Source organism: Aegilops tauschii, chromosome 1 (genome assembly GCF_002575655.3).
Source record: "Aegilops tauschii subsp. strangulata cultivar AL8/78 chromosome 1, Aet v6.0, whole genome shotgun sequence".
NCBI lineage: Eukaryota > Viridiplantae > Streptophyta > Magnoliopsida > Poales > Poaceae > Aegilops > Aegilops tauschii.
In genome coordinates, this window is record NC_053035.3 from 143,315,263 (window position 1) to 143,342,420 (window position 27,158).

General features: G+C 42.8%; 1 long non-coding RNA gene across 4 annotated transcripts; it reads right to left on the reverse strand.

Annotated features, from left to right (window-relative positions):
- Positions 1–22,111: 22,111 nt before the first annotated feature.
- LOC109781176 (uncharacterized) lies at positions 22,112–27,028 on the reverse strand. 4 transcript variants are annotated; one of them, XR_012204242.1, is made up of 9 exons: positions 26,655–27,028; positions 26,492–26,569; positions 26,170–26,315; positions 25,354–25,472; positions 24,357–24,513; positions 23,808–23,897; positions 23,651–23,699; positions 22,481–22,778; positions 22,112–22,359 (listed from the first exon to the last, which is right to left on the reverse strand). It is a non-coding gene; the product is annotated as an uncharacterized lncRNA (long non-coding RNA). The 4 variants fall into 4 exon arrangements; XR_012204272.1 differs by lacking the exon at positions 26,492–26,569 and adding an exon at positions 23,193–23,458 and having other exon boundaries at positions 26,655–26,978; XR_006670815.2 differs by lacking the exon at positions 22,112–22,359 and having other exon boundaries at positions 22,503–22,778; positions 23,808–23,900.
- Positions 27,029–27,158: the final 130 nt, after the last annotated feature.

A 27,158-nucleotide genomic window follows, 5' to 3' on the forward strand; every position in this document is an offset into this window, starting at 1 on the left:
TCAGCGCAATCGGAGTTACGGATCTCCCGGAATATAAGAAACGGTTTTCGGCCAGATCTGAAAAACGCGAAATAGAAGAGAACAGAGAGGGAGATCCAATCTTTGAGGGGCTCACGCCCCTCCGCCGCCATGGAGGCCATGGACCAGAGGGGGAACTCTCCTCCCATCTAGGGGGAGGCCAAGGAAGAAGAAGGGGGGGCTCTCTCCCCCTCTCTCCCGGTGGCACCGGAGTGCCACCGGGGCTAGGATCGTGACGGCGATCTGCATCAACAATCTTGCTACCGTCAACACCAACTCTCTCCCCCTCTATGCAGCGGTGTAACACCCCTTCTCCCCGCTGTAATCTCTACTTAAACATGGTGCTCAACTCCATATGTTATTTCCCAATGATATTTGGCTATCCTATGATGTTTGAGTAGATCCGTTTTGTCCTGTGGGTTAATCGTGATCTTGGTTGGTATGATTGTATATTTTATTTATTGTCAGGGCCGGCCCTAGGGGGGCGAATGGGGCGGCCGCCCTGGGCCCCCAAAAGTCAGGGGGGCCCTCCCCAGGTATGCGTACGTACAGCTATACTTCGAGCGAAAAAAATGAAGCCAAAGACCCAAAGTCAGCGACGCCTCAGCCTAGGAAAGAAAGAGAGATGTGGGCCTTGCCCATGTTTCAGCCACGTACAGGCATAGTACGTGCACAGGAAAGTAATCGCTGGATTCACGGTTTCCTTTTCCTTCGGATTGGCCGTTCTTCTGCTGACTGCTATTCATCTAATCGCCGTCTTGAACTCTGCAGCCTCCGACGAACGAGGAATGACGGAACGAAACAACGACTGCCGCCACCCGCCGACGCCGACTGAAGCAGCCAGCAGCAGGCAGCGGGTATGTCTATCCTCGCGCCCTCTGCAGCTCTGCCGTCTGCCCTCGCCTGTTGTAGTGTTCTTGTTCCTTTTTTTTTAATCATGATTCCTGAATCAACAAGTCAATAGGGAATTGTTGGCTGCGCGATCAAATCGTTGAGGATTGAACTCATATAGCCAGATTAGATTACAGAGAGAAGGTACTATATTAATTGTGCCCTACCAGATTTAATCATGATATTAGATGAAGATCATCTGCAATAATCTAATATTTTAATTAGCTTTCTGCTAATTGTTCCTTTCAATTTCAGCAAGGTCATGCTTAAAAGAAAAAAGAAGGAGGTAGATGAGGAGAAAGAGGCATTGAAAGGATCTCTTTTTAAGGCACTTCAAGATATCCAGAGGAGTTGGCAATAGTTCTCGCGGATGATCAAACTAATGCCAATCGGGAAGATGATGGTCATACCCCTATAGAAGACGATGTTGACAACATGGATGATACCAATGTGAGTGATCATGAGCCCATATTTAATTCATCTGTGGCAGAATCTGCTAGTGTTGATGAGGAACCGGTTATTATTGTGGATATTTATGATCCAAGCAATTGGGGTAGTCTTGATAACAAAGCGAGGGACATATTAGTGGAAAACAGGCCTAAAAGGGAAGAAGAAGAAGAAAACACTAAATATCCTTTGGATGAAACTTCAAGACATTTTTCGTATAGCCATTACTCAAGAAAATGAGCAATGGAGAGGTTCGTGATAGGAGATGGTTAGTTTTTTCTTTTATGAAACTTTAAGACATTTTGCATGTCCGAGTGTTAGAAGGAATTTTTGAAGGTAATATGTAATACATTATGTGATATCCACGCTGAGTTTGGATTTACTTAATTGTTTTCTTTGATAAAATTATATCTACATATGATGATTACTGGTTAGACATTTAGACTAAGGGCTCCGAAGGGCCCCGGATTGTAGTTTCGCCCCGGGCCCCTGAAATTTCAGGACCGGCCCTGTTTATGGTGCTGTCCTACGGTGCCCTCCGTCTCGCGCAAACGTGAGGGGGCCCCGCTGTAGGGTGTTGCAATACATTCATGATTTGCTTATGGTGGGTTGCGAGAGTGACAGAAGCTTAAACCCGAGTAGGTAGGTTGTTGTGTATGGATAAAGAGGCTTTGATACTTAATGATATGGTTGGGTTTCACGACCTTAATGATCTTTAGTAGTTGCGGATGCTTGCTAGATTTCCAATCATAAGTGCATATGATCCAAGTAGAGAAAGTATGTTAGCTCATGCCTCCCCCTCATATAAAATTGCAAGAATGATTACCGGTACTTGTTATCGATTGCCTAGGGACAAATGACTTTCTTATTGACAAAAGCTATCCACTTTTATTACCTTGCAATTTATCCATAGTTTCATTCTCGCAAAGTACTCGTAGTTTTATTCTTGCAAAATAGTTTCGTACTTCTTTCCGGTAAAGCAAACATCAAGTGTGCATAGAGTTGTATCGGTGTTCGATAGAACTTGAGGGAATATTTCTTCTGCCTTTAGGTCCTCGTTGGGTTCGACACTCTTATTTATCGAAGAAGGCTACAAATGATCCCCTATACTTGTGGGTTATCACTAGCAAATGGTAAGGTGCTCCTCCAAGATCTGGGGGTTAGCACGAATGGCAGCTATCGCGACCTCATCCGCGCATGCGGCAGTGATTTGCTTCTCCGCTGCCAAATGGTCCTTGAGCTAATGGCTATACTGCGGGCACCATGGCTTAGGGCGGCGCTTATTTGGTGGAGGGGTGGAAGGTGTCGCACCGGCGGTCGGTTCATGTGGGATGTGGAAGGAGGAGGAGGATGGGGGTCGGGTGTGGATTACCTGCCTGGATAGACGAGGTCGAGCAGCGTGAAGGAGGTTCGCCGGTGAGGAGGCGGCGCTGCAAGCAAGGAGTGAAGGTTTCAACTTGGAAAGCAAGGCGGAAACAGGGGAAGTGTGGCTTTTGGTAAGGGGGAGGGGGCGGGGAGGTAGATATTTCCGTGCAAGCCAAAAATTTGGAATCGGTTCAGCGAAAAAACTGGCGCGCAAAGTGTCATCAGACACGGTCCCTTATTCAGAACTGTGTATGATATGTGAACATCACAAGTGATTCAGATATCTTAACCCGTGTGTGATGAGTTTGAACGTCAAAAGTTTTGGTTCGAATTTCCCTGGTTACAATGGTCATCCACGTCATTGCATAATTTGGGTACACAAAGGAGACTACAGCATACCCACACTTCTTAATCGAGCAAGTTCGGCAATTAAACAGACCTAGCTCACCTAAAAATTACTCTAACAAATTAAAGACCGGTGCTCTTAATTAAACAAAGCAAAGAGTACTACTACGGCTGGTGCTCGTCGATCTTCGCCACCGCCTCCATGTCCAGCTCAATCCCGACGGTGTCCTCGGGAAGGGGCTCCATGGTATCCATCGCACCATACTCGGCAAGCATCTCACCATCCGCGTCCGCCGTCTCTTTGGAAAAGGCCGCCACGAGATGGGCGTGGGCGGCCGTGATCTGGGCTTGGACGGGCTCTGTGGTGGCAAGGTATGCGGCGGAGGAACGGATGGCTGCTCAAACGCTCTCAACGATTGCCAACTCTTCGGCCATGGGTTGCCGACCGTTGTCAAAGAAACTTCGTTCGATTTGTGCGATGAACGCCACGAGCTGGGCGTGGGCGGCCTCTACATGGTCGTGGGCGGCCTCCATGAGGGCTAAGGCTGCCGCTGCAGAACGGACAGCTGTTGTGCTGCTCTCGCCAGTTGCTATCCCCGAGGCAGATGTTGCTGCCGCCACCTGAGAAGCAACAGCGGCCGTTTTGGCTGCCCTGGCCGCCCGGTCGCAGATTGCGGCCGCGCTCATGCACCTTGTTATCACGCACGTGGCGGCTGCGGCCGTGCTCTCGCCGGAGTGGGCCACCGAAGTTGCCCTCATGATGTGGGTCCACGTCCCCATCTTTTATTAGTGACGACTGAACAGTGAAATGATATTTGGGAAGCGAGCTAGTGTGCTTGACACGCCGGCTGTGGACTGTAACCGACACACCTTCTCGCGTAAGCCATAGGCGTACTATACACTGACGGTGCTCCAGGATATTTTGTACTTCATATCACACGTTTGGTGATAATAAACTGTGTGGTATCTACTTGATTTTTCATCTTGATTTGAATTACATGATGGGGTCTCAGCGGCAATGGACGGTGTTTGAATTGCTAGAACTTTTATCTGCAGTGAACATGCAACTATATGTGTGTCGTAAAAACAATTGGAATTATTCAGGGTTCGTTTGGACATTTCATACATTAAATTGGTTTTCTAGCCATTTCAGGTGCACAATTCAAAATTAAACTACATGCACATGCTCCGGTGCACCAACATAGAACAACAGGAGTGTTGTGTTAAATTTTGGAATTTTTCGGGGTTCGTTTGGACATTTTCATACATTAATTGGGTTTTCTAGGTATTTTATGTGCATAATTCAAATTTGAACAACATGCATATGCTCCAGTGCATATAAATTGGTTGAAAAATCAAATATGTGTCCTTGGGTGCATGGTTAGGTCACATGCAAGAAATGGGAATGGATTTCAAACACCCTGCCACCGTCACTCGACCACAAATATTGAGATACCTAGTTTTAACATTCTAGTAAATCCAAAACTCGTCTGAAATTCATGAATTTGGCATGCTATCATGGAGCGGCATCAACATGCCGTGGCAAATTTTTTCTCCCATTTGGGGCAGGTTTGGGCATAAGCTTCTCACAACAAGCCTGATGGTTTCGGTAGGAAATGTGCCACCTTTGGCGATGAAACGATATTCGTTGCCTCTTATTGCTTTCAAAAAAATTCTAGTGTCAACATAGAACAACAGGAGTGCTGTGTTAAATTTTGGAATTTTTCGGGCTTCATTTGGACATTTTTATACATTAACTGGGTTTTCTAAGCATTTTATGTGCATAGTTCAATTTCAAATACATGCACATGCTCCAGTGCATATAAATTGGTTGAAAAAACAAATCTGTGTCCTTGGGTGCATGCTTAGGTCCCATGCAAGAATTGGAAAGGAATTTCAAACACCCTGCCACCATCACTCGGCCGCAAACATTGGGATACCTAGTTTTTAAATTCTAGTAAATCCAAAACTCATCTGAAATTCATGAAACTTGGCATGCTATCATGGAGCGGCATCAACATGTCGTGGTAAACTTTTTGTCCCATTTGGGGCAGGTTTGGGCATAAGCTTCTCACAAGCCAGAGCTTCTCACAACAAGCCTGATGGTTTCGATAGGGAACGTGCCAACTTTGGGGACGAAACGATATCCGTTGCCTCTTATTGCTTTCAAAAAATTTCTAGTGTCAACACAGAACAACAGGAGTGTTGTGTTAAATTTTGGGATTTTCCGGGGTTCGTTTGGACATTTTTATTCATTAACTGGGTTCTCTAGGCATTTAATGTGCATAATTCAAATTTGAACTACAAGCACATGCTCTGGTGCATATAAATTGGTTGAAAAATCAAATCTCTATCCTTGGGTGCATGGTTAGGTCCCCTGCAAGAAATGGGAATGAATTTCAAACACCAGGGCACTGTTGATTGCCGACAAAACATTGAGATACTTTCTTTTTAAATTCTAGTAAATCCAAAACTCGTCTGAAATTCATGAAACTTGGCATGCTATCATGGAGCAGCATCAACATGTCGTGGTAAAAATTTTGTCACATTTGGAGTAGGTTTGGGCATAAGCTTCTCACAAACAAGAGCTTCTCACAACAAGCCTGATGGTTTCGATAGGGAACGTACCTCCTTTGGGGATGAAATGATATCCCTTGTCTCTTATTGCTTTAAAAAAATTCTAGTGTCAACATAGAACAACATGAGTGTTGTGTTAAATTTTGGAATCTTTCGGGGTTCGTTTGGACATTTTTATACATTAACTGGCTTTTCTAGGCATTTTGTGTGCATATTTCAAATTTGAAAATATGCACATGCTCCAGTGCATATAAATTGGTTGAAAATCAAATCTGTGTCCTTGGGTGCATACTTAGGTCCCATGCAAGAAATGGGAATGAATTTCAAACACCCTGCCACCGTGACTCGGCCGCAAACATTGAGATACCTTGTTTTTAAATTCTAGTAAATCCAACACTCATCTAAAACTCATGAAACTTGGCATGCTATCATGGAGCAGCATCAACATATCGTGGTAAATTTTTTGTCCCATTTGGGGCAGGTTTGGGCATAAGCTTCTCACAAACCAGAGCTTCTCACAACAAGCCTGATGGTTTCGGTAGGGAGCGTGCCACTTTTGGGGAAGAAACGATATCTGTTGCCTCTTATTGCTTTCAAAAAAATTCTAGTGTGAACATAGAACAACAGGAGTGTTGTGTTAAATTTTGGAATTTTTGGGGTTCGTTTGGACATTTTTATACATTAACTGGGTTTTCTAGGCATTTTATGTGCATAATTAAAATTTGAACAACATGCACATGCTCCAGTGCATATAAATTGGTTAAAAATCAAATATGTGTCCTTGGGTGCATGCTTAGGTCCCATGCAAGAAATGGGAATGAATTTCAAATACCAGGGCACTGTTCATTGCCGGCAAAACGTTGAGATACTTTGTTTTTAAATTCTAGTAAATCCAAAACTCGTCTGAAATTCATGAAACTTGGCATGCTATCATGGAATGGCACCCGACATGCTGTGGTATTTTCATGTCCATTTTGAGAGAAGGCGCACTCGAATAACAGCCAACAAAGGCATTTTGATAAAATAGCTGCCACCTTAATATCTCAAACGTTTGTATAATTCAAATCGTGTGCGTTCTGTTAACCATTCACGTGACGCCACATGTCTTGGTTTTATTGGCTATATGAGGTGTCGTGCGGACAGCTGCTTGACTGAACGGGAGGCGTGCGAGCGCAGTCCGGCGCGCGGGCTGACCGAGAGGCGTGCAAGCTGTCCTCCAATGCGCAGGCTCAAAGGGAATCGTGTGAGTTGTACGCTGCGCAGGCTCACTGGGAAGCAAGCCCTTTAACTTCCATGGCCGCCCGCCTTCCTCTCCGTTAATTGAGCCCGAGCCGCTATTTAATACGGGCGGCCTTATTGTTCACCTCCCATTCCCCTCCCTCCCGCAGACCTCCACCAACGCCATGGCGCGGAATGATCATCTGCAACTAGTCTTCTAGTTTGGTGAAGCCGACTTCGAGCCGGAGGATATAGAAAATAAGGAGGAATGGGGCCTCATGCACATGGCCCTGAACAAGCTGGTCGCAGCAGTTGCTGCCCCCGCAACTGTCCCAGCTCCCATCCCCGCGCCCGCACCAGCGACCGTCCCCGTAGCATTGATGGGCTGGTCGCCGAGCACTATCACAGAGCTGGAAGCCATGGGCGTCAGCGAGGTCTCCGTGGACCCGCGCGAGCTTGTGTACATGCCAGCGCTAGCGCCCGTGCCCGTGCGCGCCCCTCCACCCATCGCGGCGCGGGTCCCCGTGATTTTGGATGCACCCGCCGCGCCCGTGCCCGTGCCCATGCGCGCCCCTCCACTCACCGCGGCGCCGGTCCCCGTGCGTTTGGTTGCACCCGCCGCTGGTACGTCCATTCTGCATCATGTTTTCTTACTGTTATTTATAATGTTTTTATCCATAATAATGCTTTTTGGAGTAATTCTAATGCCTTTTCTCTCATAATTTGCAAGGAACACACCAAGAGGGAGAATTCTGGCAGCTGGAAATCTGGACCTGGAAAAGCTACGTCAGGTGACCTACTCTGCACAACTCCAAATGAGCTGAAACTTCATGGAGATTTTTTATGGATTATTTAAGAAATATTGGAGCCAACAAATACCAGAGGGGGGGCCACCAGGTGGGCACAACCCACCTGGGCGCGCCAGGCCCACCAAGGTGCGCCCTGGTGGGTTGTGACCTCCTCGGCCCACCTCCGGTGCCCATCTTTTGGTATATAAGTCATTTTTGACCTAAAAAATAAGCAAAGGCTTGCGGGAGGGAGCGTCGCCGTCTCGAGGCGAAACTTGGGCAGGAGAGCTTTTGCCCTCCGGCGGAGCGATTCTGCCGGGGGAACTTCCCTCCCGGAGGGGGAATTCACCGTCATCATCATCACCAACAACTCTACCATCTTGGGGAGGGCAATCTCCATCAACATCTTCACCAGCACCATCTCTTCTCAAACCCTAGTTCATCTCTTGTAATCAATCTTGTTACCGGAACTATAGATTGGGGCTAGGGGTGACTAGTAGTGTTGATTACATCTTGTAGTTGATTACTATATGGTTTATTTGGTGGAAGATTATATGTTCAGATCCATGATGCTATTTAATACTCCTCTGATCATGAGCACGTTTATCATTTGTGAGTAGTTACTTTTGTTCCTGAGGTCACGGGATAAATCATGTTGCAAGTAATCATGTGAACTTGATATGTGTTCGATATTTCGATAGTATGTATGTTGTTATTCCCTTAGTGGTGTCATGTGAACGTCGACTACATGACACTTCACCATATTTGAGCCTAAGGGAATGCATTGTGGAGTAGCAAATAGATGATGGGTTGCGAGAGTGATAGAAACTTAATCCCCAGTTTATGCGCTATTCCGTAAGGGGCCGATTGGACCCAAGAGATTAATGCTATGGTTATAATTTATTCTTAATACTTTTCTCGTAGTTGCGGATGCTTGCGGGAGGGTTAATCATAAGTAGGAGGTTTTTTCAAGTAAGAACAACACCTAAGCACCGGTCCACCCACATATCAAATTATCAAAGTAGCGAACACAAATCGAACCAACATGATGAAAGTGACTAGATGAAATTCCCGTGTACACTCAAGAACGCTTTGCATATCATAAGAGACCGTTTTGGCCTGTCCTTTGCCTCAAAAGTATTGGGCTACCTTGTTGCATACTTCTTGCAATTATCGTTACTTTCTCGTTACAAGTTATCTTGCTATCAAACTACTCGCTACTTACAATTTCAGCACTTGCAGACATTACCTTACTGAAAACTACTTTTCATTTCCTTCTGCTCCCTGTTGGGTTCGACACTCCTACTTATCAAAAAGAGCTACAGTTGATCCCCTATACTTGTCGGTCATCAAGGCTATTTGTTGGGGCCGTTGCCGGGGAGTGAAGGGCCTTTGGTAAGTGGATTTTGGTAAGGAAACATTTATATAGTGTGCTGAAATTTATTGTCACTTGTTACTATGGAAAACAATCCTTTGATGGGTTTGTTCAGGGTATCTTCACCTCGTCCGGAACCACAATTAACTACCCCTCAACCTACTGCACACTGAAAATATTGAATATGAAATTTCTTCGGGTATGATAGAACAACTGCTAGCTAATCCTTATGCAGGAGATGGAACTGAACATCCTGATATCCACTTGATATATGTGGAACAAATTTGTGGATTGTTTAAGCTTGCAGGTTTACCCAGGGATCAAGTTATGAAAAAGGTGTTCCCTTTATCTTTGAAGGGAAAAGCATTGGCATGGATAGGCTATGTGATGATATTGGATCATGGAATTGGAATCGTTTGAAGCTGGAGTTCCACCAGAAATTTTATCCTATGCATATAGTTCATCATGATTGGAATTATATATACAATTTTTGGCCTCGTGAAGGAGAAAGTATTGCTCAGCTTGGGGGAGGCTTAAGTCAATGTTATATTCATGCCCCAATCATGAGCTCTCAAGAGAAATTATTATCCAGAATTTTTATGCTCGGCTTTCTCTTAATGATCAAACCATGCTTGATACTTCTTGTGCTGGTTCTTTTATGAAGAAGACTATTGAATTCCGGTGGGATATTTTGGAAAGAATTACACGCAACTCTGAATATTGGGAACTCGACAAAGGTAAAGAGTCAGGTATTAAACTTAAGTATGATTGTGTTAAATCTTTTTTGGATACCGATGCTTTTCAAAAGTTTAGCACTAAATATGGACTTGACTCTGAGATAGTAGCCTCCTTTTGTAAATCATTTGCTACTCATGTTGAACTCCCTAAAGAGAAGTGGTTTAAATATCAACCACCTATTAAACAAGAAATTAAAAACCAGTACCAGTTAAATAAGAAACTATACTTTATAATGTTGATCCAGTTGTTCCTTCTGCTTATATTGAGAAACCACCTTTCCCTGTTAGGATAAAGGAACATGCTAAAGTTTCAACTGTGGTTAACAAAAGCTATGTTAGAACACCTAAACCTGATGAACAAATTAAAGTGGAACCTAGTATTGCTATGGTTAAAGATCTCTTGGAAGAAGATATGGATGGGCATGTTATTTACTTCTGTGAAGAAGCTGCTAGACTTGCTAAACCTAATGAAAAAGATAAACATAGACCTGTTGTTGGCATGCCTGTTATTTCAGTTAAAATAGGAGATCACTGTTATCATGGTTTATGTGACATGGGTACTAGTGTTATTCCTTACACTTTATATCAAGAGATTATGAAAGACATAGCACCTGCAGAGTTAGAAGAAATAGATGTTACTATTAAACTTGCTAATAGAGACACTATATCACCATTTGGGATTATTAGAGATGTTGAAGTCTTGTGTGGGAAGATAAAATACCCTACTGATTTTCTTGTACTTGGTTCCCCACAAGATGACTTCTGTCCCATTATCTTTGGTAGACCTTTCTTGAACACAGTTAATGCTAAGATAGATTGTAAGAAACAAACTGTGGGTGTTAGCTTTGGTGATAAGTCTCATGAGTTTAATTTTTCCAAGTTTAGTAGAAATCATCATGAAAAAGAATTTCCTGGTAAGGATGAATTTATTGGTCTTGCTTCTATTGTTGTGCCACCTACTGATCCTTTAGAACAATATTTGCTAGACCATGAAAATGATTTACATATGCATGAAAGAAATGAAATAGATAAGATTTTCTTTGAACAACGTCCTCCACTTAAACACAATTTGCCTCTTGAAACTCTTGGAGGTCCTCCTCCACCTAAAGGTGATCCTGTGTTTGAATTAAAACAATTGCCATACACTTTGAAATATGCTTATCTTGATGAAAAGAAGATATATCCTGTTATTATCAGTGCTAACCTTTCAGAACATGAAGAAGCAAGATTATTGGAAGTTCTAAGGAAGCATTGAGCTGCTATTGGATATACTCTTGATGATTTACAAGGCATTAGTCCCACTCTATGTCAGCACAAATCAATATGGAACCTGATGCTAAACCAGTTGGTGATCACCAAAGTCGGTTAAATCCGAAGATGAAAGAAGTGGTAAGAACGGAAATATTAAAACTTCTGGAAGCAGGTATAATCTATCCTATAGCTGATAGTAGAAGGGTAAGTCATGTTCATTGTGTACCTAAGAAAGGAGGTATTACCGTTGTTCCTAATGATAAGAATGAACTTATTCCACAGAGAATTATTACAGGTGTAACACCCCGGATGTAACTTTCCATATTTGTAACTCCAACTCTTGCCATTTTCGGCTATGTGTTATGATATTCCCTTCGTGGTCGGGTTTTGTCTTTCGTTTTGTATTTTGTTCATGTCATGCATCTCATATCATGTCATCATGTGCATCTCATTTGCATACGTGTTCGTCTCATGCATCCGAGCATTTTCCCCGTTGTCTGTTTTGCAATCCAACACTCCCACATGCACCAGCGCACCCCTCTTGTTTCTTTTCATGAGCGGGTGTTAAACATTCTCGGAATGGACCGAGGTTTGTCAAGTGGCCTTGGTATACCACCGGTAGACCACCTGTCAAGTTTCGTTCCATTTGGAGGTCGTTTGATGTTCCTACGGTTAACCGGGTAACCGCAAAGGCCTTTTGTGTGTTGCAGCAAAAAAACCTCCAAACAGCCCAATAACCCATCTAAGTCCCCTCCATGCTCTCGGTCGTTCGATCACGATCGTGTGGGCGAAAACCGCACTCCATTTGGAGTCTCCTAGCTCCCTTTACCTATAAATATGTGTCTCTCCCGGAATTCTCGCGCAGATCAAACCCTAGCCCCGCTCCCTCCGCGCGCCGGACACGTTCGCCCGGCGCCAGACGAATCCCGCCGCCGCGCCCGACCAATCGGGGCACGACACGTGGCAGCGCCGCCGCCCACCACTGCCGGCCCGCGAAGCCCGCGCGAGGCCCCCGCGGGACGCCCCGCCGCCCGAGCTCCTCCTCCACGCCCCGCGCCAAGCCCGCCGCCTCCGCCGCCGATCTCCAGCGCCGCCGCCGGCGAGCTCACCGCGCGCGCCGTCCGCCGCCGTCGCGCCTCGACGTCCGTGCCCGCGTCCGTCCTCGCCCGCCGGCGCCTCCTCTCCCCTCTCCGGCAAGTACCCCGGCGACCTCTCCAAGCTCCGGCCTCCTCTTCCCCAACTGTGGCGAGCAGCCCGGTCGTCCTCGGCTTCCGTGCCAGATCCAGATCCAGCGAGGTTGACCCCGAAAATCCCCCAAGTCCCGAATATTTTCACATTATATGCTCATGTTCATCGCATCATATCTCATTGAATACTGCTCCGTTTTGCGTGCATGATGTATCGAAATGTTCATCACGAGATGCTCTTCATTTTGTTCCATTGTGCCATGCTCGTTTGAGTTCATCTTGATGCCCAAATCTCTGGTGCAAGAATGTTGTATGATGTTTTCTGCTGTTACTTATCAGAACTTGGTGATTTGTTATTTTTGTTGCAATTGATGTGTGCATCTTATAAGCATGAGCTCTACAGGTGTTTTGATCTATGACATGCCATCTTTATAGAAGTGTATGCCATGTATTTTTGTGATCTATGTGGTGACTAGCACAAGCATGCAAACTAGGCTTCGTGATGTTTCTGTTTTCAGGGACAGGATTTTACTGTCTTTTACGTGCTGTTATTTTGTTGCCATGTATCCATGTGGCTACAGAGAGATCCATGCTTCTTTTGGGCATGTTCATTAAGGATGTTTTATAGATATAGTTGTGCTCTATCCATCCATGCCCCTGTTTGCAATTATGGAGTTGCGGAGCATGTCTTAATCTTGCTCTACTTTTGCTATAAAATATTCCTGGCAGATTGTTAACGTGATATTCAATTTTGCCAAGGTTGTTATAGTTGATCCATATATGCTATGAACTTGCTCTTGCCTTGGTTAGCGTCATAAACATGCCATCTTGCTGTAGGTATGCTTTTTTTGTCATGAATTGCTTTGTGATGAGTGAATCAAGCTCACAAAGATGCCCTCATAATTTCTGTTAATGCCATGCTCTGTTTTCTACTAAGTCTGAAACCTGTTAACGAAACTTGCTAAGTTTACATGGGTGCCATCATATCTTCTGGGCCTTTTTGGCTCATGGTCAGTAAGGGACTTTTGTTCTATGCATTTTGTAGATTTATACCATGCCTTGTTTTGCTATGTTAAGTTCCTGTAGCATGTGTTTTGCTTGCTCTGAACATTGCTACCTGATGCTGTTTCAGCCATGTTCAGTATTTTCACCAAGTCTGTGAACCTGATATCGTTTGCACTTTTGCCATGCTTGTTTGAACCTGTAATTGTGTGACGTAGCCATATCTCAGTGTTCATCTTTTATCAAGCATCTCCTGTAGATCGCTTTCATATGCTTTGTTGCTATGTTGGGGTGCTATAGCATAGTTACTTGATGTATTCTAAGTGCTATCATGCTGTTAATCGCAGAATCGTGTCATTCTTGTTTTGTTTGCCATTTGCAAACCGTGCATCCGTTTCCGGTGATCTTTATATCGATTTCGACCGAAATCATCTCATCTTTCCAGTGGCATACTTGGTTTGCCAAGTTACTGCCTTGTTCATCCTTTTTCTTCCGGAGCACGCATATGCATCGCATATCACATCTCGCATATCATGCATGTATTGCATCATGTTGCTTGTGCATTTCCCGTGATTGATTGTGGTTCCATTGCTTGTGTTCTTGCTGTGGGTAGAGCCGGGAGACGAGTTCGTGAACGAGGAACCTGTTGAGTACGCTTACGAGGATCAAGCTTTCGACAACTCTGAGAACCTTGCAGGCAAGATGACCATACCCTCGAAATCACTTCTATCTTTGCTTTGCTAGTTGTTCGTTCTATTGCTATGCTGCGCTACCTACCACTTGTTATATCATGTCTCCCATGTTGCCATGTCAAGCCTCTAACCATCCTTTCCTAGCAAACCGTTGTTTGGCTAAGTTACCGCTTTTGCTCAGCCCTTCTTATAGCGTTGCTAGTTGCAGGTGAAGTTGAAGTTGGTTCCATGTTGGAACATGGATATTTTGGAATATCACAATATCTCTTATTTAATTAATGCATCTATATATTTGGTAAAGGGTGGAAGGCTCGGCCTTATGCCTGGTGTTTTGTTTCACTCTTGCCGCCCTAGTTTCCGTCATACCGGTGTTATGTTCCTTGAGTTTGCGTTCCTTACGCGGTTGGGTGATTTATGGGACCCCCTTGACAGTTCGCCTTGAATAAAACTCCTCCAGCAAGGCCCAACCTTGGTTTTACCATTTGCCACCTAAGCCTTTTTCCCTTGGGTTTTCGCGAGCCCGAGGGTCATCTTTATTTAAACCCCCGGACCAGTGCTCCTTCGAGTGCTGACCCAAACCGAGCGATGTCCGGCGCCCCCTGGGCAACCAGGGTCTATGCCAACCCGACGTCTGGCTCATCCGGTGTGCCCTGAGAACGAGATATGTGCAGCTCCTATCGGGATTTGTCGGCACATTCGGGCGGCTTTGCTGGTCTTGTTTTACCATTGTCGAAATGTCTTGTAAACCGGGATTCCGAGACTGATCGGGTCTTCCCGGGAGAAGGTTTATCCTTCGTTGACCGTGAGAGCTTATAATGGGCTAAGTTGGGACACCCCTGCAGGGTATTATCTTTCGAAAGCTGTGCCCGCGGTTATGAGGCAGATGGGAATTTGTTAATGTCCGGTTGTAGAGAACTTGACACTTGACTTAATTAAAATACATCAATCGCGTGTGTAGCTGTGATGGTCTCTTTTCGGTGGAGTCCGGGAAGTGAACACGGTTTGAGTTATGCATGAACGTAAGTAGTTTTAGGATCACTTCTTGATCATTTCTAGCTTCGCGACCGTTGCGTTGCTTCTCTTCTCGCTCTCATTTGCGTATGTTAGCCACCATATATGCTTAGTGCCTGCTGCAGCTCCACCTCATTACTCCATCCTTTCCTATAAGCTTAAATAGTCTTGATCTCGCGGGTGTGAGATTGCTGAGTCCTCGTGACTCACAGATTCTACCAAAACAGTTGCAGGTGCCGACGATACCAGTGCAGATGACGCAACCGAGCTCAAGTGGGAGTTCGACGAGGAACGTGGTCGTTACTATGTTTCGTTTCCGGATGATCAGTAGAGGAGCCAAGTTGGGACGATCGGGGATCTAGCATTTGGGGTTATCTTATTTTCATTTGGATTTGACCATAGTCGGTCTATGTGTGGATTTTGGATGATGTATGAATTAATTTATGTATTGTGTGAAGTGGCGATTGTAAGCCAACTCTCGTTATCCCATTCTTGTTCATTACATGGGGTTGTGTGAAGATGACCCTTCTTGCGACAATACCTACAATGCGGTTATGCCTCTAAGTCGTGCCTCGACACGTGGAAGATATAGCCGCATCGTGGGCGTTACAACAGGCTATAGAATGGTAATTGATTTTAGAAAAATAAATAAAGCAACTAGAAAGGATCATTACCATTTGCCTTTTATTGATAAAATGCTTGAAAGATTATCTAAGCACACACACTTTTGCTTCCTTGATGGATATTCTGGCTTTTCAAAAATACCTGTATCACAACCTGATCAAGAAAAGACCACTTTTACTTGTCCTTTTGGAACCTATGCTTATAGACGTATGCCTTTTGGTTTATGTAATGCACCTGCTACCTTTCAAAGATGCATGATGGCTATATTCTCTGATTTTTGTGAAAAGATTGTTGAGGTTTTCATGGATGACTTTTCTGTTTATGGGAAATCTTTTGATGATTGTTTAAGCAATCTTGAGCGAGTTTTGTAGAGATGTGAATAAACAAATCTTGTCTTGAATTGGGAGAAGTGCCACTTTATGGTTAATGAAGGCATTGTCTTGGGTCATGAAATTTCTGAAAGAGGTATTGAAGTGGACCAAGCCAAGGTTGATGCAATTGAGTAGATGCCTTGTCCTAAGGACATCAAAGATATTCGTAGTTTCCTAGGTCATGCTGGTTTCTATAGGAGATTTATCAAAGACTTTTCTAAAATTTCTAGGCCTCTTACTAGTCTCTTGCAAAAGGATATTCCTTTTGTTTTATGATGATTGTCTTGAAGCCTTTGAAACACTCAAGAACGCCTTAATATCTGCACCTATTGTTCAACCACCCGATTGGAACTTGCCTTTTGAAATTATGTGTGATGCTAGTGATTATGGTGTTGGTGCTGTTCTAGGACAAAGATTTGATAAGAAATTGAATGTTATTCACTATGCTAGTAAAACTCTAGACAGTGCTCAAAGAAATTATGCTACTACTGAAAAAGAATTCTTAGCAGTTGTGTTTGCTTGTGATAAATTTAGACCTTATATTGTTGATTACAAAGTAACTGTTCACACAGACCATGTTGCTATAAAATATCTAATGGAAAAGAAAGATGCTAAACCTAGACTTATTCGTTGGGTTCTCTTGTTACAAGAATTTGATTTACATATCATTGATAAAAAGGAGCTGAGAACCTCGTAGCTCATAACTTGTCTAGGCTTGAAAATGTGCTTGATGACCCACTACCTATTGATGATAGTTTTCCTGATGAGCAGTTAGCTGCAATAAATGTTGCTAATAGCACTCCTTGGTATGCTCATTATGCTAATTACATTGTTGCTAAATATTTGCCGCCTAGCTTTACATACCAACAAAAAAATTCTTCTATGATTCAAGACATTACTTTTGGGATGACCCATATCTTTATAAAGAAGGAGTAGATGGTATTATTAGACGTTGTGTACCTGAGCATGAACAGGGACAAATCCTACGGAAATGTCACTCCGAGGCTTATGGAGGGCATCATGCTGGAGATAGAACTGCTCATAAGGTATTACAATCTGGATTTTATTGGCCTACTCTCTTCAAGGACGCCCGTAAGTATGTCTCATCTTGTGATGAATGTCAAAGAATAGGTAATATCGGTAAGCGCCAAGAAATGCCTATGAATTATTCACTTGCTGATGAACCATTTGATGTTTGGGGATTTGATGACATGGGACCTTTTCCTTCCTCTAATGGGTATACACAAATTTTGGTTGTTGTTGATTACGTTACTAAATGGGTAGAAGCTATTCCAACCAGTAGTGCTGATCACAACACCTCTATGAAAATTCTTAAGGAAGTTATTTTCCCAAGGTTTGGAGTCCCTAGATATTTAATGACTGATGGTGGTTCACACTTTATTCATGGTGCTTTCCGTAAAATCCTTGCCAAGTATGATGTTAACCGTAGAATTGCATCACCCTATGATCCTCAGTCTATTGGTCAAGTTGAACTTAGCAATAGAGAAATAAAATTAATTTTGCAAAAGACTGTCAATAGGTCCAGGAAGAATTGGTCTAAGAAATTAGATGATGCACTTTGGGCTTATAGAACAGCATATAAAAATCCTATGGGTATGTCTCCTTATAAAATGGTTTATGGAAAAGCTTGGCATTTGCCTCTTGAGTTAGAACAAAAAGCATATTGGGCAGTGAAAGAGCTCAACTATGATTTCAAACTTGCTGGTGAAAAGAGGTTATTTGATATTAGCTCACTAGATGAATGGAGAACCCAAGCATATGAAAATGAAAAATTGTTCAAAGAAAATGTCAAAAGATTGCATGATAAAAGAATCCAACAGCGTGAGTTTAAAGTCGGAGAATATGTTATTCTGTACAACTCTTGTTTTAGATTTTTTGCAGGGAAGCTCCTCTCAAAATGGGAAGGCCCATATGTCATCGAGGAGGTTTACCGATCTGGTGCCATCAAAATAAATAATTCCGAAGGTACTAACCCGAAGGTTGTCAATGGACAACGAATAAAGAATTATATCTTAGGTACGCCTATTAATGTTGAAATTAATATTATCCAAACTTTGATACCGGAAGAACACATAAAAGAGTCCTTCTGGAACACTCCAGAATCATGAAAATAAGGAGATACGTGATACGGTAAGTAAACGGACTTCGAAAAATCTGCAAAAATATTTTTTATTAGTTTGGAATATTTTAGAATTTTGGAAATAAAGAAACTACCACAAAGCGTCCCCTGGTGGGCACAAGACACCAGGGCGCACCAGCCTGGCGCGCCCAGGTGGGTTGTGCCCACCTGGGACACCTTCTGTACTCTGTTTTTCTTCCATGTACTTGTTCCCCAAGATATATATATATATATATATATATATATATATATATATATATATATACTTCCCGAACCTGTTAACCACCGTATCGCGAAGAAATCCTTTGTTCTCTTTTCTTGCTGTTTTCTGTGCAGTTTGAAAAATATGTCGTCCCAAGACTCCGACGGAGAGAGCTATGTCTCTCACCTCATTGCTGACCCAAAGACCTATGGGGATCTATCTCCTTGTGGTCGAACTACAGATGATGAGGAGGATGCTCATTTGATGAGGATCGATGGTTCAAGTTCGGAGAAGGAGGATATCCCTCTACCTCAACCTGGGGATATGCACGTGGAGTTCAAGAATTCCAGTCTCCCTAAAAGAGCTAACCGATCTATTCCTCTTCGTTTTAGGCAGAAAAGCAAAGGGGATTTATGTGACAAGATCTTGAAGCTGGAGTTGGAGGTCGATGATTTAAAGGAGGAGATTGCTCTCCTCAACTACAATATGAAAAAGTTGAAGGCACAATCATCACCACCATCATCTTCTTCACCACCAAAGGAGAACTAAGTACCGGGTATGGGCACTCCCCTTGGCTTCTGCCAAGCTTGGGGGAGGTGCCCCGGTATCGTATCATCCCACTATCTTTTTGCTTTTACTTATCTTAGTTCGATCTTTTTGCTTTAGATAAAATAAAGTTTAGTTCGATCCTTTCTTCTTTGAGAGTTTGCTTAATGATCTATCATTGTAACCGTGTGCAAGTTATATAATAAAGTATAGTTTGAGTTTTTGCTTTCTTTACTTTCATGTTGCAAATAAAGATAAGTAATAAGAAAGAAAAAGAGAAAGGAAATAAATAAAAGAAAGGAAATAAATAAAAAAGATTATATACTAATCCTATGGTAGGTCATAGCACCACATGAGGAAAAGTATAAGTAAGAAAATTTTATTAGAGATTGACAAACATAGCATTAGTCAATGATGCAACTCATGAAAGAATTAATAAGGGAAGAGAAGATTCACATATAAATATACTATCCTAGAAATCTTTTGTGATTGTGAACCCTCATCAAAATATTATATGCCAAAATTGTTGACGTTGGACAAGGAAGACAACTTGATGATTTATGTTTGTTTATATTCACATAGAAGTCATATTGCCATAGATCCTTCAACATGTGCTGCTTGCCCCTATCTTTGCTAGCCAAAAATTCCGCACTAAGTAGAGATACTACTTGTGCATCCAAAAACCCTTGAACCCAAATCTTTTTCAAGTGTCCACCATACCTACCTATGGATTGAGCAAGATCCCTCAAGTAAGTTGTCATCGGTGCAAAAAGGCAATAAAAATTGCTTCTAAATATGTAAGATCATTTAGTGTAAGAGAAAATTGAGCGTTGTACGAACTTGGATGACAAAGAATAAAAGCGATAGACTGCATAATAAAGGTTATCATCTTAAGGGGCAATACAACGTGACCTTCTCTTGCACTAAGGGATTGAGCATGCAAAAAAATAAGCGCATGGCAACCTCTGCTTCCCTCTGCGAAGGGCCTATCTTTTACTTTTATGCAAAGAGTCAAAGTTTTCCTTCTATCCCTTTTTATTTACTCTTTTGGCAAGCATCATGTGGTGAGCAAACATCTAGGCACATATGTCCAGTTGTATATAGATAGCATGAGTTATTATTGTTGACATCGCCCTTGAGGTGAGTATGTTGGGAGGCGAAACTATAAGCCCTTATCTTTCTATGTGTCCGGCTGAAACGTTTTGCTCATGGGTACGAGGTGAGTGTTAGCAATCATAGAAGACTATATGATGGTTGAGTATATGGACTTGCTTAAAATGCTCCGACACGTGACTCTTCCTGAAAAGATGATGAACTGTAGTTGCAAACTTGACAAAGAACATAGTTTGTTGGTTTCTAATAGAGTTTTTGCTTTATACTTCGATTGTGTGATGAACTATTACTTATTCATAGGAAGTATATGATGCAAGTTCTATGATAAAAGTCCTATGTTTAATTTTGTTGCTGTTATAATAATCAACATGATGCTTCTATGTCCGTATTTTGTTTTTATTGACACCTCTCTCTCAAAAGCATGTGGGCATGTTTTTCGATTTCGGTTTTCGCTTGAGGAGAAGCGAGGTCTAAGCTTGGGGGAGTTGATACGTCCATTTTGCATCATGTTTTCTTACTATTATTTATAATGTTTTTATCCATAATAATGCTTTTTGGAGTAATTCTAATGCCTTTTCTCTCATAATTTGCAAGGAACACACCAAGAGGGAGAATTCCGGCAGCTGGAAATCTGGACCTGGAAAAGCTACGTCAGGCCACCTATTCTGCACAACTCCAAATGAGCTGAAACTTCACGGAGATTTTTTATGGATTATTTAAGAAATATTGGAGCCAATAAACACCAGAGGGGGCCACCCACGTGGGCAGAACCCACCTGGGCGCGCCAGGCCCCCCAGGCGCGCCCTGGTGGGTTGTGGCCTCCTCGGCCCACCTCCGGTGCCTATATTTTGGTATATACTGGTACAAATGCCCGTGCGTTGCACCGGACGAAAAAAAGGGGCACAACCTGCTTTCATTTGCCATTGTGCACCATTTCTTATATTTAATTTTAATAAACATCCATGATAAGGTTAAACATGGAATTTTTCTTATTTTTAATAAAATTTAACGTTTGCATAAAAATGGAACACTTTATATAAGAATAGTTAACGTTTTTATGAAATTGGAATATTTCTCTAAAAAACATTTTTCTATCATATTTTTTTCTGAAAAGAATGTTTTGTTGTACATTTTTAAGTGGAAATATTTTTTCTTAGAAATGGAACATTTTTTGGGAATTTTTAAGCTTTTTAAAAAAGTGCAAACATATTTTGTTGAAAAATAGCATGAACATTTTTAAACTATATTTATTGTGTTAAGTTTTTTTACAGATAGTCTTTTCAGGGCATATTTTGGGAATTTTTACAGATAGTTGGCTGTTTGGTTGGCAAGAGTTTTTTATCCTTTTTCAAACTAAGGAAAATGGCCCGTGCGTTACAATGGGATAAGAATTTATTGCACTCTGACAGTCGTAATTCAAACACTATGGTTTCTTAGAAAAACAAATAAATATGGTCGAATTCCCTGACATGAAGAACAATTGTTCTTTCTGCAAGAAGTCTAATGATTGCATGCTTATTTTGTGTAGTGTGTGTGGGGGGGGGGGGGGGGGGGGGGTGATGTATGCATTGTTCGACTTGCGGGCCGTCGTTCGCTAATGATTAAACACCGGAGCGAGGGATAACTGGCTATAGTCCAATTTAGTGTACGTACTGTTGCTAAAGTTATTAAGATGAGTGTCGTAACTTTTTTTAAATCTCAATTGGTTAAAGCAACCCATTTTGAAAGTTAGCCATGAAACTAACTATGCAATTCCTTCATCTATCTATTTGACAGCCTGTTTGGTTCAGTGGAATTGGAGAGAGGGAATGGGAGTTTGAGGCATAGAGAGTTTTATTCCTTTGTTTGTTTAGGTGGAATGGGAATTCAACAGGAAAGTGGAAGGGGAATTCACGTGTAGAAGTGCCACATATCCTGAAGGAGGGCTGGTAATTGAGATGGGGAAAGGGAATTAGAGTTAAACTCCCATTCCCCTTCCGTTAGTTTGCCACCGTGCTATGCGTTGCAACAGAAGAAACACCAGACTTTGTGTCCTCCTCATGTGTTGATGGCAGAGTGTCAACTGGTCGAGCAAGGCGAGCTTTTGCCCGGTGGCACAAGCTTCACCGAACACCTTCAAGCGTTGCACGCTGATAATTATGCCCAATTTCCCTCACAACAATTTGCTTCAGCAACCAACAAAGAATAATCTTGGCCAACAGAACACAACAATTCCACAAAAAATAGCTAGCAATATCTCTCCATCTGTCTCACTGTATCTTCTCTCTGTACAATAATGACAACAATACACAAAGCATAGCAACATCCGTACAAAGCAAGGCAAACAAAATTGCCCCAAATCTAAATTCCAATCTATGAATTGCCCTTGGACAAAGTTTCCCCAAGTGCGCCAAAGATGGATTTTGTACAGATAAGTGTGTGTGTCTCTCTCTGTATAGCTCATCTCCAACAGCAATAATCTGAAAACAAATGCGCCAAAGATGGATTTTTATCTGGAACTTTAGCACTCCAACGCTTCAGCCAACCAAAAAGGATACGCTAGCCACCTATTTGTCCCTATTAATAACGAAATCTTCTTGCCTTCTCAGCTTCAACGTGGAAGGCCTTGTACACTTGTAGCAGCTTGTTAGTGAAGCACCTACCTCGGGTGCGGGCGCGGAAGGCCTTGGCGCAACATCTGGGACCTTTCCCGGCGCTCGTCCTCGCCAAAGCCTACCAGCAGCGGGCGAGGGCTCCATGGCGTCTTCTCCTCCAAGTGCCTCGGTTCTGCCAAGCTCCACCAGGAGATCCTCCGCCTGGTCTATGATGCACCGTCAAGCACCCATGATGATGAGGGCACCTCGGCCCCTCCGGCTTCGTCACTCCCCTCCTAATGCATCTGGAATTTGCATACAGTAGGTAGTATCAACTTGCCTCGGATGACACAACCCATAATGAAGTTATTCATCTAGAAAAGAAGCAAGATGAATGACTCTATCTACAGTTGTTATTCTCATAACAGAATAAGTAGTGAGCTACATGAAGAATTGATGCATGTATATAAACAACGACATAATTTTGGCCCAACAATAAATTCCTAACTGTTATAGTGTCCGTAAGTTGTCTCTCAACTTTCTCAATCAGCAAACACCTTTTCTTAACCTGTCAATGGTGTAATATTACAACCATAAACAGCTATCATGGTATGAAACATCAGCATGATAGGGATCAGACAAACAAGCAACAACACAACATAGGCTAAGCCAAATAACCTGTCAAGCTATCAATTCCTATAGTGAAAAATCACACCAACCTTTCGAACACGGGCAATCGCCCAGATGACAAACCTATCACGACCATGCCAGTGCAAGAGCATGTTTAAGTTAAGCTCATCGAGCTTGAAGTGAGGGCCGCCGTCCGTGAGATGCTCCATCACTTGGTCCATACACCATCTCTCATACTCCCATTTGCTTTTGACTTTGTTTCATAGAATGAGGGCATGTCTTGCATGCATCCCCACATGCCTCCTTAGAAGGGTCCAGTCTACGCCTTGGGCACCGTGGCCGACGGACGCCATCGCTTGTGTTCATTCAGATCATTTATAGGATACTTAGTATAACATAACCCGATTATTTGAACTGCACACTTTCATAGACACACTGCTAAATAAACTTGATAGATAAGCAGCTACATCAAAAAAGGAAATTGCAAAATAACATTGCGGGAATAAACATTCTACATCTCTAGGAGAAATCAAGCTAGTGAGCATACCTTCTAATGAAGATGTGCCAACTTCTGTTTTAGGTAGCTGTATATAGGACTACAAAAATATTTATTCATTTGAGAATTTCAACTATAATCCATAAATATACAACCAGTATATATTAAAATTTGTATTTAGTGAAAACTGACTTGGCACTTGACATACCGCTGAGATGCTACCTCCAGGTAAATATGCATTGCAGTAAATACAGAGGGGAGGGTGGGATAGTGGATCTGCATCCAATTCTTGTAGACCCTGCTATATAAATTACGCAAAGAAGACCAGACTTAACTTGGAATGAAATTCTAGAGAACGTTCACATAGACAGTCAAAGGACAATTGTTAATGTCATGGAAAAATAGAGTGATTTGGACACATTGTGCAGAATAATCACACTGATTGTCTAAGTTTTATTTATATATATAATTACAACTGACATTATTGATGGAATGCTAGCAGAAGAAAAACGCCTAGTAGAACAATTATCATTAAAACCAAGAGGTTAACAATTAATTGGTGCAATGCTGTAACTTTGGGCCAAGAATGTTCATATTTCAGTCGATTTATCAACGGTGTTTTATGGTATCTAGGTCTATGTCATTAATTGACAATTTAGACCACTGGTACAATTCACAATAGTAAACAATTCTCAGTGGCAAAAGGGTAAATGACTTTAGGGATCTTTCAAAAAGAATTTGCATCAGTAAAACTTACAAAGGCCTAATAGCATATCCAAGCCGAAGCTGCCTCCCTATTTCCCTTCACATGTATGCAGCTACACGCCTACACACCTAGGTTGTGCTGCCACACGCCTAATACTTGTCTTGAAGGATGAATCGGCATAAAACCATGAGCTTGCACATGTTCTGTCCTGAAAAACAGAGAATAGTTGATTTGTTGATTTAAAGCTTAATTGGACACGTTGATTTAGTTTGTCTGAAAGTACACGGCCGCGTGCCTACTGCCTAATTCCTGCCCTTCTCATCCGCTCGTTGTAACAGCGCAGAACTGCTTTGATGCCGCACAACACTCCTGCCGGTCCTCTGCTAGGCCGTCGCCCTACTGCCGCCGGCCGGCCGTATGCTGTTGCGCCGCTAGGGTTAGTACTAAGATACTGGAATTCTAACCTTCAAAAAACTCCCAATCGTCAATCTGTATTCAGGGGCATTCTAGCTACTTCTCCCAATCATCAATCTGTCAGGAAACTAATTACGGGCCGCATAAGCTACGGGATACATAGAGATATGATGCACTTGTTTTTGGAGTAACCAGCAACCAAAACAGGCATTCATGCCCATCTTCTCTGAAGTTTTGAGGTAGCGGTTGCTCTACTACAGGTACTGCAACAGTAGAAGCATTGAGATTCTCTATTATTCTTGTCTAAAACCAAAAAGGAATGAGAAAAATAATGTTTGATAAAGATATTGCAATTCCTCTAACAAATTTCTGTGAAGTCTTGCTAGCTGGTATAAAATGCAAACTTATAATCACTGCCAACCACTAATGCCAATTCTTGACCTTGTTTCCCTCGAAAAGAATACTTTTCCACATGAAGTTATTTATAAAAGAGGGACAGCTTCCATGGTTCTAAAGTCAAAACTACACAATAATAAATAGCTCAAACTCATGCACACCATCAGCCAAATAAATACAGAGACTCCAAGTGGAACCATGTAGCACTGGTCTTACAAACAGCTCATTATAAACACACCTGGATCTGGGGCTCTTGCTCAATTGATCTACCAGCTTCAGCTACCTCGTCTGCTGCTATCTTCCATATTTTAATCTCCTCTCCAACAGCTGTCTTACGTCCATTATCAGACCCTCAACCTGAAGAATGTATCAAACACAATTATGTGATGCCTCATTGATTCCAACCTTCTTAAGAGTAGTATACTTGAAACATCATAATACACATGAAAACATTACACTTTCGTACATTATAGACAAGTAATGGCTTGACTGAATTAATCAAGCACATGTTATGTTTGGTGTTTTGACAACAAGCCATACACAAAGAGTAAGAAACACATGTTATGTTTGGTGTTATGTTTGCTACTCTTCCAACTCAGTAGCATCCCTGCCAGTATGGATCACCTAACTTTCTTCATAAGTGTCACTACCAGAAAAAACCTACAAACAAAAACTAACACCGCTGCCGAGCCATGGCTGCTGCCATGTCCACGCAGTCATGCATGCTACGGATCTCAGGCTCGACCTCACATATCCCCTCCTTAACCGTGTAGTTGCAGCGCCGGCCCAGCAGCATGCCACTGCCAACGCCGCGCTGGTGATCAGCATCAGGGCGACCTCGGCGTCAATGAAACGGTTTTCCCCTGTTCTTTCAGCGGGAGGTATACTTTCCCAAAACTGAACATCTGGACTTCTCATGACAAAATATTTGAACCCACCCGAGGATTTGAACTTAATTGGCACATGTATACATTTTAGTTTTTGGCAAGTAACTCGGGGAATGATCACCCTTTAATCTGAATAAGAAAAATACAAAAATCATTTATCACTCTACCCAAAGTTTGACCACTACTATATTGTTCCTGTAGTGTCCCTCATTCCTTTGCAGATGTCGTCATCCGGCCACCGACGACAGCTGACCGTTGCTGCTGAACTTGGCCTCCAATGCTTCCTCCAGCCGCCTCCTTTATTTTGGAATATCTGCAGCATAGAGACCAACATGATCGTTTACCCCATGTAAACTGCAATTTGGAAGAATGCATATGTGTACAAAATTACTTCCATTGTATACATGGAAGTAGCGATGCATTGACTATTGTACCCTGATTAAAAAAGTAATGAGTAACAGCTCAAATAAGAAATCAAGAACATCGAACCTGATATTCAATAATGGGCAATGCACATGATTAATTTGTGCTACTTGCGCTCCATCAACAGTGCAATATCATTCTCACCTTCACCAATTACCGGAACACAAACAAATCAAATCAGACCCTAAATCTGCCTCTGTAGCCAATAGGAAGAAGCATCATCACTCACCTCGCCAGCGTCTGCAGCACTTGAGGTCCTCTACGCATCTCTTGTCCACCGACGCCGCCCGTTCACGCTCACATCCCCGTGTTGACCACCATGGTTGAGCCTGCAGCAGTAGGGGTGGGGGCGGAACAGGGAGTGAGGAGGGAGATGGCGAGGGGAAAGATGGAGAAGAGGGGAGTATGGAGCGCCGGCGGGCATGCCATCCACCACAGTTGGGCCTGGGGGAGTAGAGGTGGGGGGAGAAGATGGAGAAGAGGGGCGGACGGAGCTCCGGCGGGCAGGCCGGAGGGGCAGCGGCTCCAACCCTAGCTTGTTCGTGTGTGGGTCAAAGAAGGAGATGGGGGCGAGGAGTAAACAGCGAAACGTTTTTTCAACACGGGCCGATGACAGCGAGGGAGTCGGACCAAGGAAGCGGACAGGGCAAGCGGCCCACACGTGAACGGATAAAATTCTGGAATTAAACGTTTTTGGATGAATAGTATCACCTTGGATGTAGAAAATAATATA